Source organism: Nicotiana tomentosiformis, chromosome 4 (assembly GCF_000390325.3).
Source record: "Nicotiana tomentosiformis chromosome 4, ASM39032v3, whole genome shotgun sequence".
In the NCBI taxonomy this organism is placed as follows: domain Eukaryota; kingdom Viridiplantae; phylum Streptophyta; class Magnoliopsida; order Solanales; family Solanaceae; genus Nicotiana; species Nicotiana tomentosiformis.
Window position 1 is genome coordinate 128,302,792 of NC_090815.1, and position 12,718 is coordinate 128,315,509.

Here is a 12,718-nt window from a genome sequence, read left to right on the forward strand (position 1 = left end):
AAATATTAGCTTCATATATAATTTTTTTGTGAAAAAGTTGGTCCAAAAAAGAGATTGATAAAATATTCATGTTTGATATGCACGAGTTGCAATAAAAGATAGGGAGAGTAATTGATACTAGGGGGCCCAATGGGAGCCAACCCTTTGAAACAAATTACAGAGAGGAAATGGCAATAGATTTGTGCTCGATCTCGTTAAATCCGGCGACTCGTGAATTTTTTATATTAAATCTGGCGACTCGTTGGCTTTAGATCTGTGCTCGATCTCGTTGGCTTTTGATATTATGAAAATCTAGATCTAAAAGGTCGTTTGCTTGCTATTTGAATTCCGACGACCGTGAAATTTTTGGCCACTGCTATGACCGGTGAAGTTTTCCGGCTAAACCATTTTGGGCCGAAAATCATTTCTCCAAATGAACCTGTGTTTGTGTTTGTGGGTCAGATGTATAATTCGGTGGCTAGTCCTTATAATTAATTTTGGATTATAAAATGCATATTGCAATTTGTAGCTAGCGGCTGATATTAGTTTCTAACGGATTGTCATAAATGAAGTTTTCTCGCAAAAAAAATCAAGGGCAAAGATCATAAATACAAATATATATATATATATATAACACATGAAAATATAGATTTTTTATGTTATTATTTTAAGAGCGGTCATACAGTGTCATTTTCTCAAAATCAATCAAAAATCATTTCTCAAATTGGATTAGTGATTGATTTCTAGGTTGTTTAAGACACATCTTAACTACACATGTCAATGAAAAGAGTGTAATTCTAACAAGAAAATTAACTTGCTCAACGACATAGCCTCTTAACTTTTCGTGCAGTATTTTCTTTTATTCTCCATGCATACAGTATGTTTTTGAGATTTTATTTTTGAAGATCATACGGAGTCATAGAGACAGATATAACCATCACTAACAAATCTGGAAAGCAAACGGGTAAGTATATAAGAAACATATGCATTTTAAATATATTTCAACTATTAAAAGGGAAAAATATAAATAGATAGCCGGAATTTATGCATTTATTGCTGGTAATTGATCTAGGAGGTTAATTACTTAATACTTACAACTCTGCCTCATGTTTCTCTGCGAGAGAAATAACTCATGCTTATTGGAAGTCTAGTTTTTACTAAAAACTCTAAAAGGGATAGATTATAATTGATTCGTTGAAAAAATAAAAAATTCTTTGCTCAAATTTAATCCAACCAAATGATTTAAAGATCTTATTATAGTAGCTCCATTTTTTATACGTGTAATCCAACACTCACCTTTCAAAAATGGAAAACTATAACATGAAAGACTTGCCTCGAAGAAAGGGGAACAAAGAATTTGGCTTTTACGACAGAACTTACGTTGTCTTACACCTCTCAGCTTTTGTTGTCTTCTTTTCATTTCATTTCATTTCGTGGGATTGGCTATTGGGCAACACACAAGTGGCTGATGAGTAATGAATTGGACATAGATATTTACCTGCCTAATCGTCCTTTTCCACTTTAAGTTGAAAACATGTGAATTCGTTTAATTTTGAACACCAAAATATGTGGTGCAGTGGACGAGACTATTCTTTTCTTAATCAGAAGTCCCAAGTACGAGTCAAGTGTATGGAAAAAATTTTGGTAGGGAACGTTTCCGCCGAATGGAGTCTTACGCGGCGCGAATTTAAATATAGTCGGGCTCCAATACAGATAACGGACATCGAACATGAAAAAAAAAAATTTGTGAATTCGTATTTTATTTAATCTTTTATTTCTTTGGCCCACTATTCTGTCCAGATACAATTTTATGTATGTGTACGTCATTCATGAAGTGTCTTTTTGATTTTCGTATCGTTACCAGAGAGTTTTTGTCGTATTGGACTTTTATACAAATTTGCACTTATCAGTTTACATTTGAAATTCTCTTTAAAATATTTTCATTAAATAAAATTTTAATTTGATAAATTACGTCTAATTTGACGAGATTTTTTATAGTCATAGTCATTCATTTAGTCATTTGGCAACGCACGAGTATAAAGATAGTTTTTTTTTCTATTAGATTATTAACCTTTAAACTCCAAACAGTTAAATATACAAATATCATTGTTTTATCAAAACTCACTATTTAAGCTATAATAAGTTTCAATTTTTTTCTATTTGGGACTTATCTCGATATATACTAGGGAGTCTTAATGTTTACAGTAGTAATGTATTTTCAATTCATTCTATGATAAAATCTGTGATACAAGCATATATTTTATATTTCTATTGATATAAAGGGGTCACATATCATGAAATGTACTGCCTTGGTTATTACAATAATTTTAGTTTGTAAAGAATCTTTTAATCTTGTTAATTTAATTAAAGTGCTGATTTTGCGCGTGTCTTTATATTTCATTTGTAAAGTTGGTTATAGTAATATAAATTACTCTAATTGGCTTAATGTTGATTGAAAGAGAAAACTTTCGAATTAGAGGAAACGATTAATCCCACTTGAAGTATATATACGATTCTCTTTTTGGAGCATCTATAAAACTGCGGCAAGTCAAACAAGGAAACAGTTTGCTTCTGTTCTGTTTTTATTTTTGGTTTGTTTTTCATCCATGTTTGGATTTGATTTTGAGAAATAAAATATGTCTGGATTGATTTTGGGAAAATAAATTATGTTTGGACAAGAATAAAAAATAATTGTAGTTGAAAACGTGACAAACTTGTTTGTCTTTCTCACACCCAACGGACAATAAGAGAGAAGTTAACAAGTTTATTCTAATTTCTAACCTTTCTCAAGACTTGACAAAGTACCTTCTAAGATATTCGCTGTTCCTCTTTAGGTATTTTTCAATTGAAGTTGCTATTGAAATTTCTGTAAGTTCGTTGTATGAAAGATTTAAAGATATTGCCAATTTATATTCGTGTACATAAAGCCCCAACAACAATTGTTTATCCTTAAACTGGATGACAATTAAATTTGTACGTGATTTTAAAGATACGTGGATTGATTCAACATAAATAATCAAGAATATTAGATAAACGAGTTAAAAACAAAGTAAACGATCAAACCAGTTGTAATTTTATGGCCTAGTCCGAACCTAGGTTGAGCAGTAATTTAGCCCTCGATTGGACCCTTGGTTCGAGCCCAGTGGTGAACAAAGAACAAAACAATTAAATAAAAGCTTTTGACGTAGCTAGAAAGCAGAAATAAATTTGTATTACTTTGATTCACGTGTTACATGTGTTACAAAAGAAAAACGTCTCCTTTATATAGTAGGAGAGTTTCATCCCTAGTACAAGTTTTAAAAAGATAAAAATCTTCCTTTCTCGTTAATTACTGATCTGTAACCAATATCGAGCGAGATATGCGCTGTGATATCCGGTTAGGTATGAATATCACGGCCCTCTATCCGTCATGTGTAACCGTTTACTGTATTTTCCGAGGTTTTAGAACTCGTTCTGGGTCCGCAGAACGTCCCTTTATTATGTCCGATGATGATTACATCGTTCACCTTCCATAGGTCTTGATACGAAGGGCTCCCAGCCTCGATTTCGATCTCGTGCATCCATGCCCTTCTTCCATTTTCTTCACCGGAAAATAGAGGTATGCATTACCCCCGATTTTATCTGTATACAGATAGTCTCCTCATTTTCCGGAGAGTAGGTTTGCCAAAAAGATAGATGAACCCTAGCTCCTTCCTTCGTACGTTACAACCGAGATAGCGGGTAAATCGAAACGTCTCATCAGTCGCGTCGTTCTGACTTCGGACACATGTCAGTCACCGGCTAGCTGGCTTCGAATGCGAAACATCGCGCATTGATTGTTTTTCCCCTATAAAAGCTTTAACCTTCTTCACTTCTTCCACTTTCCGATTCTAGACTTTACCCTCGAACTCTCTAACCGCTTTTAACTTCTCCAAATCTTCATACACTTTTCTTTGAGCCTTTATATCTTCATCTTCAATCCCCATACATCCTCTTTGAACCTTCAAGCCAGAACTTCAAACCTTCATACCATCTTCAAAACTTCATATTTTTCTTCAGACTTTCATATTCCCCAGATTTACAATGGCAAAAACCTCCAAGTTAGTGCCTCAGCAGGCTGCTCCTTCATCTTCCCACTCGGCTACAGATGCCGAGGTGTCCGTTCCCAAAGTGGCTCAGGAGCCTCCCATGAAGAGCTTCATACCCGAGGGTTGCTCTATCGGAGACAACTTCAAGGTCGAGAAGGCCTCTAGTCAACAAGACTGAGGCGAGGGAGCATGGAGATACATATGCTTCATCACTAAAGAAACCCTACCCATAGTTCGAGCGGACTATCAATGGGAGGGTAAGGACGTGGTCATTCCTGGCCCCAACGACGATATTACTACTCACGTGAAGGGGTATTTGAGTGTTTACACTTACCTCTTCACGCTCACTCCGGTGGACCCCGTAGTCCTTGCTTTCTGCAAAAGGTACGAGGTGTGCCTTGGGAAAATCCACCCATCCTTCTGGAGAATCGTGATCCTCTTACACTATTTCATGAACAATATCGAAGCCCCTCGGTTCGCCCTCAACCATCTACTCTGCCTATACAGTCCCTAAATCTTCCGAGGGGGACTGATCAAGCTCGTTCTCCGAGCAATCAAGGCCTCCATTCTCGAGCATCGACGAGGACTAAGACCGAGGCTGGAAGGGGAGACCGTTCGGGTGAAAACCAAAGACCCGATCCCTCCCGTTGTTCCTGAGGAGTGGAACGCATCCTGTAAGTATTGTCTTTCTCGGGTAATCCTTTCTTTTTAATCTTTCTCTCATTGCCTGTGGTTGTGGTTGTGCAGTTGTTGCCTAAGTTTCTGATGCAATCCCCCGATTCAAGGAGTGGATCAAAGAGATCTGCAAGCAGATGTCGTACTCCGAGCACGCATGGCGCAAGATTTCGAAGGGCAAATGGAATGCATGTTCTCATGTGAGATTCTTCCTTGAATAATTATCACCATGTTTTTAACTTACACAGTGCTAATCCTTTCTCTTTTCTTACAAGTTTGCCTAAGACCACCGAACTTAGGCTATTAGATAAGGACGAGGATCCGTCCTCGCTTGTTGAGCCCTCCGTTTCAGGGCAGCCTGAGGCTGCCACGAAGGAGGAGGAGAAGAAGAAGAAGAAGAAGAAGAAGAAGAAGAAGAAGAAGAAGAAGAAGAAGAGAAAGTCCTCGGGTTCCCCCGACACCGAGGCGAAGAAGAATAAGAAGAAGGTGACCATCTGTGTCCGGAAGCCCAAAACGAGCACCAAGTCCAGGGTGCCGGACCTTGATTCTCTCTATCGGCTCAGGGACAAGTCCGAAGATGACGACCTTTTCATCACTCATGGGTCAACCCTTAATAAAAAGGAGCAGGCGACGACCAAGAAAGAGGATCATTAGGTCGACCCACTCTAACTCGGGAACCAGAGGGGGAGACGTAGGATGCGGCCTCCTAGATAGCTGGTCATGTTCCTAAGGAGGCAACCAGTGTCATTGACATCATGGAGACACCCTCATATACTGTGTCCATGCTCGAAGAGGCTAAAACGGGCAAAGAAAAGTCAAGCGAGGTGGTGCAGGTCCCAGATGACGCCCTCAACATGTTCTTCAACGGTATGGGTATAACCGCACTAGAGGATTTTTTAGGGCTTGGTCACCTGGAGGTCCCGAAGAAGGATGTGCCCTCGGGAGTGGGCGGGCCGAGTTCGAGCCCAAAACTAGTGAAGCAATTTCCTGCTCCGAGAGTAGACCCCAAGCACAAGAGAATGGTCGTTCTCTCAATCTCGGAGGATGCCCAGGTCCTGTTTGCTCTGGTGGGCATAGCCAACTACCTCTGATGCCTGGTGACCGAGGAGGACCAGGCAAAGATGAACGAAATGGGCACGTCGAGCCTCTTCAACGAGGCGTAGCAGGCGCTGAACTGGGTAAAGCCTCAACCCTTTTGTACCCCTTTGTGAATCTCACTTTGGTTTTTGATGTCCTCTATTTACTTCATTGTTTTACGGGCTTTAGTGCTTCACCATGAAAGCTTCATCTGGTACCGCTTGTAGATTAGCTAGATCGAGTTCGAGCTCAAAGAGCAGGTCCGGAAGAAGGACATGTACAAGGCTCTCAGTGAGCAGCAGAACTAAACTTGTTTAACGGGCCGGGTTGACCCGTTTCCGGACTGGCCCGAACTGGTAGTTAGGGGGCCGGGTGGGCTGGGTTAGGGGGTTGGTCCGTATAAAAAAAAATTCCAGTTAATTGGACCGGTCAAACTCAGTCAAAGAAAATCACTATTGAACCGGTTAACCGGACCGGCCGGCCCGACCCGGTTCAACAGTGATTTTCTGATTTTGTTTTTATTTTTTAAAAATTCATTTGACCGTTGGTAACGGTCAGCTTCCAATTTGACTGTTGCCCAACGGATATTTTGCAAGAATAGCCCTTTTTGGGCAATTATTTTAAAAAATACTCCCTCCGTTTCAATTTATGTGAACCCATTTAACTGGGCACAGAGTTTAAGAAAAGAGAGAAGACTTTTGAACTTGTGGTGTAAAATGAGGCACATATATTTTGTGTGGCTATAAATCATTGCATAAAGGTAAATTGTTTCCAAATAAGGAATGAGGTCATTCTATTTGGCAGAGACTAAAAAGGAAATAGATTCACATAAATTGAAACGGAGGGAGTAACACTTTTAGTAATTGCTAATTTAGCCCTTTGAAAAACTATAAATACACCCCCTATTCTTCATTTCTTCACTCGTCTCTCATTTCTCAAACTCAAATTCTCAATTCAAGTTAAATCATGCCCCGTTATTCTAGAGTGCGCTCATATGTTTGGGAACACTTTGAGGTGGTAGAAGAAAATGAAGAAATTCACAAAGTAAAGTGCATGAACTGTGGCCGAGTCTTAAATCTTCGTCGAAAGTGGGAGGGCACAAGTTGTTTAAGGAGTCATATGAAGAGTTGTCTTGAGCGTCCTCCAGAAATTCGTATTAAGATTTTAAGTTGATTTGAGACAATTTGTATTATTTTAAAATTATTAGACGTATTATGCTTAATGTTTTAGTTTGTTAGATTAATTTGAAGTATTATTATGCAATGAAAATTTGAAATGAAACTATGAAAGCCTTTGAATTTAACACTCCAGAAGATGGCCAAGAAGGTGATATTGATTATGAAGAACTTACTAAGGCAATACAAAACCTTTGAAGTTCTAGATTTATATTTAATAATTAAACTTTGAATTTACTCTTTTTCATTAATTTAGTTGTTGTTAAATGTAAACTTTAATTTGCAAGTTTGAACTTGCCAATTATAGACAAGAGTGTATTGCTCTAGTGGTGAGCACCCTCCACTTCCAACCAAGAAGTTGTGAATTCGAGTCACCCCAAGAGCAAGGTGGGAGTTCTTGGAGGGAGGGAGTCGAGGGTCTATTAGAAACAGCCTCTCTACCCCAGGGTAGGGGTAAGGTCTGCGTACACACTACCCTCCCCAGACCCTACTAATGGGATTATACTGGGTTGTTGTTGTTGTTGTTGTTGTTATTGTTGTTGAACTTGCAAATTATAAATGTAATTTTTTTCATCTTCATTGTATTCTATTATCTTAATGAAATATTCAAATATAAGAATTTTAAAGTCTTTGCATCCTTTATTCAAACACATTTTTTATAAGATTTTTTTGTTTTATATTTTTACTTTAGTTATACAAAATGCAAAAAAAAAAAAAAAAAAAAAAACACGGCCCCGCCTGCCCTTTAGGCCCGGAACTGTTTCGGTTTAATTTTTGACCGGATGGGGTCGGACCCGTTAAGCCCGATTTGTAAAATCCGTAACCCGGCCCGGATTGGTGACCGTCAGATCACTATTTTTCTCGACCCGGACCGGCCCGACCCGACCCACATGTTTGTCACCTTTAAGCAGGACGAGGCCCTCAAAGACCTCCCGATTCTCAAGTTTGAGCTGGAAAAAGCTCAAAAGAAGGCCTCGACCCTGAAGCGGGAACACGTCGACCTGGTTGAGAAGGTAAAGATCTTTGAGGCTAAAAATAAGTAGGTAGTCGTGGTGACTAATAACACAACTTCGCAGGTCCAACAGAAGATAGACCTGATTGATCAACTTCGGGCCGAGATAGACGAGGTCAAGGCCACGACCAAAGTGTGGAAGGGCAAGATGGACTTGCTGGCTTCGGAGAAGGAAGCTGCAAAAGCAGAGCTAGCATCAGTCGAGAACCAACTTCGGGTGGTGAAGAATAAAGCCGGTAAGTGGTCTCGGCTGAATGATGATCTTCGGGCATAGCTGAGCTCGGTCGTCTCGGAACGGGATGCTCTTGGACAAGAACATGCAGCACTAAGGTCCAAATTGCATGAAAACCTCTATTGATGCTGAGGAAATGGTGGACCAGTACAAGGCTGATGTGGAGGTAGCCGAGACCTGCTTAAAGACGAAGACTGAGTACATAAAGCGGCTATCCCAGAGAGAAACGCTCGAAGAGATCCATGCCTGAGGTTTTGACCTATCTACCGAGATTGAAGAATCTATGAGGCTCGAGGCCGAGGAAAAGTATATCTACAAGCCCGAGGGTCCCGAAGGCTCCGGGGGTTCCGAGGGCTCTGAGTGCTCCGAGTTTCTGGCGACGAGTCAGGCCCCGGTGAAGACTAGGTGTAGATGCCTTAGTATTTTTCCAGTTTTCCTTATGTATAATTTTTTTGTTTATTTTGAGGTTGTTCTATTGGGCCTTTGTAAATATATTTTGGATTGTATGTAAAAATTTTCCCTTTCTGGCAATACCGTGTCTTTACTTTTCTAGCATCTTCCTGCAATTTCTATTTGCGTATTGTTTTGGATGCCTTAGCATAAAATCAGACTTCGATGCAACTTTGGTTTACTTGTGGCTTCGAACCTTTGCTGAGACCGAAGGTTTTTAAGATGCTTAAGTGTTTTTAGATGATGTTTTTTCCAAGAGTAACCATTAATAGGTTTTGAATTTTCGTAAGGGTCTTACTTTCTGGTTACAGACTTCGGACGTCTCTGAACCGTTTTTAGGGTAGCAGTAGCCTTTTATATTTGGGCACCGCCTAATGGGTTTGGTGCCTCCGGGATACGGTAGCCTGGGTCGTCTGAATTTTTGTCGGGCGATAGTCCCCGAATAGGGGTAGCCCGTGGGCTCGACAGTCCCCGAGTAGGGGTAGTCAGTGGGCTTTAGGATCCAGGATCGAAGAAGAAAACATACACAGTAACAAATTGTAAAGGAAGTAGAAATTTCTTTCATTACTTAGTATGCAAGGTACATGATCAAAGGCGCATAAAAACTTATGTTATGGCTAGAGTGGACTATGTGGGTACGGTTCATACCACAATTTGGCCCTTACAATGAATCCTAACTACCAAGCCTTAGCTTTTAGCACATAAAAATTTCTTTTTCCATTGCTAAAGAAATTAATCCGAGGGCAATGGCCCCCAGTATTCGAGGTCGAACTCGTGAGGGCTCGAATATTGTTGACCTGAAGCAAAAGATCATTGATTTCGGTTTGAAACCAGTCTTCAAATCTAAGGTAGCACATTCTATTGTTGCCTTGTTAAAAACCTTACCGAAAAAATCACTTCGGGACAAAACCGGTCCAAGGAAAATAAAGTACAACATGTGCTTTCAAACCTAATAGCCACATCCGTCCTTGGCCGATTACTTGCATACGTTATTTCAAATTATAACATGATTAAAAAGTAATTGAGTTCATACCTTAGCAGTGGTATCGCTTTAAATGTGTCACGTTCTAGTTGTTTAGTAGTTGTACGTCGTTTCCCGCTTCGAGTTTATATGAGCCTTTCCCGGTTATTCCGACAACTCGATATGGTCTTTCCCAATTCAGGCCCAGTTTACCTTCGTTCGGGTTCCTGATGTGTAGTGCTACTTTCCTCAACACCAAGTTCCCAACTTGGAAGTGTCGGAGGCTAGCTCTTCGGTTGTAATACCTTTCTATTCGCTGCTTCTGGGCGACTTCCCGCCTTTCATCCAATAGTTCCAGGCGCGTGACCATGGCCTCGGCGTTTGGCTCTTTGGTTGCATATTGGAACCTGAGGGTTCTCCCACCTCGACTAGTATTAAGGCTTCGGCTTCATAGACCAAAGTAAACAGGGTGGACCCGGTGCTCGATTTCGAAGTCGTACGGTATGCCCACAGGACTTCAGGCAGGATCTCCTTCCATTTCCCTTTCAAATCGGTCAACCTCTCTTTAAGGTTTTGAAGAATAGTCTTGTTCGTTGATTTCGCCTGCTCATTCCCACTAGGGTGATAAGGCGTTGATAGTATCTTATTGATCTTATGATCTTCAAAAAACTTACTCACCTTAGTACCGATGAATTGTGTTCCGTTATCGGAAACGATCTCGGCCGGTATCCCAAATCGACATATTATGTGGTCCCACATGAAGTCAATGACTTATTTCTCCGGAACCTTTTCGAATGCTTGAGCCTCAACCCATTTGAAAAAATAATTGGTCATGAATAGTATGAATTGAGCCTTACCGGGTGGCCATGGCAGGGGACCGATGATGTCTATTCCCCACTTCATAAATGACCACGGGGACAGGACCGAGTAGAGTATTTCTCCCGATTGATGGATCATCGGGGCGTGTCTTTGGCAGTCATCACATTTCCGTACGAAGTCCTTCGCATCCTTCTCCATTTCGGTCTAGTAATAGCCGACCCTAATTAGTTTCCGAACCAAATAATCTGCCCCCGAATGGTTTCCGCAAGTGCCTTCGTGAACTTTTTTCATTCGTATTCGGTCTGTCCCGGTCCCAAGCATCTGGTTAGTGAGCCGTAGAAGGTCCTCCTGAACAATGCCCTTTCGACCAAGCTAAATTTGGCAGCCTTGGTATGCGGGGCTCTCGATTCTTTAGTGTGAGGCCTCATAAAATTTTGCAAAAGAAAATAATGTTTCGTGGTGCTGAATTGGTTTTACGTGTTGAGTATTATAGAAAGCTCGCCGCGGCTCGAACCTTTTGGGTTGAGCAATGCATTGGAAAGTAAAGGAAATTTTTTTTGTGGAAAAGTGCATTTCTGTGGTCCACTATGCGACCGCAGAATCACTCTGCGGACCGCATAATGGCCATAGAGTGAGGCAGTTAATTGGGTTAGTTGGAAGCAATTGTGCGATCGACTATGCGACCGCATAGTGACCGCAGACTCAGGCAGATTTTTTGTCATTTTGGACACCAATTATGCGACCGATATGCGGTTCGCATAACCATTATGCGGTCGCATATGTGACCGCAGAACCTGTTTCGGAGCTTTATTTTTGGGGTTTTAAAATCCGACCCTACTTCGTTAAATACACATTTTGGGCCATTTTTGAGATATAATCTGACATTTTAGAGTGAGAGAGAGTGCCCTAAAGTGAGAAGGTGTTCTTCAATAATTGTTCTTCAATTCTTGCTCCAGTTTTGGAAGATTAAGATGGCAAGCTCACTAGGTCTTCATCCTAGAGGTAAGATTCTACACCCTAAACCCTAATTTCGAAATCATCTGAAAATGGGTAATTAGCAAGATAATTTTTGGGCATGAGAGCTGATTATTTTATATGCATGTGATATCAAGGGGTGTAGGAAGATTGTTGAACTAAGCATGGTAAAGATTGGGTTGTGGGATGATGGAATCCTCCATAAAAGGACCTTGAAACCTTGTGCACACCTAGTGTTTGATAAAATACTCAAATGAGCTAGAACCATGATCATCTTCCTAATTTTGATTCAATTTGTTATATTTCTAAAATAGATTGAAGTTGCTAAGAATTCCGGAACGTTTTAGAGTTTAAGGAATCTCATTTGAGGTATGGTGGCTAAACTCTTCTTTAAGAATTCGAATTCCCAATATCCTTGTAAGTTCCGAGATGTTGATTATAAATGGAGTATTCCGATAAGTTTTGTGATGAAGATATATGTTCAATTCGTGTTTCAAATGCTCTTATCATATTGCATTATAAATTGAGGATGTGTCCCAAACTATGGATTATGTATCCACATGTTATAATTTCTAATCGTGATTTATGTGAAAGTTATTATGCCAAGTTGTGTAGAGATTGTGATTGTGATACACCTCCACCCACATACATTCGGGTGAGGCGGCATGACCACTTTGTGTGGGGATTATGGTATAGAGATTATGATTGTGATACACCTCCACCCGCATATATATTGGGGTGAGGCGGCATGACCACTTTGTGTAGAGATTATGGTATTGTGGGACTGCACATCCACCCGCTTACATTGGGGTGAGGCGGTACGATCGCTTTGTGTATAGTTTTGGTATTGTTATGGCACCACCACCCGCATACATTGGGGTGAGGCGGCATAGCCGCTTTGTGTTGGTATTGGTATCGTTGATGCATTTCCACCCGCATACATCGGGTGAGGCGGCATAGCCGCTTTGTGTAGGTTCTTGGTACTGTGGTTATACATCCACCCGCATACATTGGGGTGAGGTGGCAGGACCGCTTGATTAGAGTTGTGGTATTGCACGTACACCTCCACATGCATACATCGGGTAAGGCGGCGGAGCCGCTTTGTGTGAAGATGGTTACAGAGGATCTCATCTTAAATCCAATAAATGTTATTGATAGCTCTTAATAAGATTGCTCTGGTTTAAACGGTTATCTATATTATTCTATTGCTGCTCTGGTTCATCATATTCATCTTGTATTTCTGAATTCTTAAATTGGTGTTTAGTTTTTATACTAGTACTATTCGACGGTACTAAC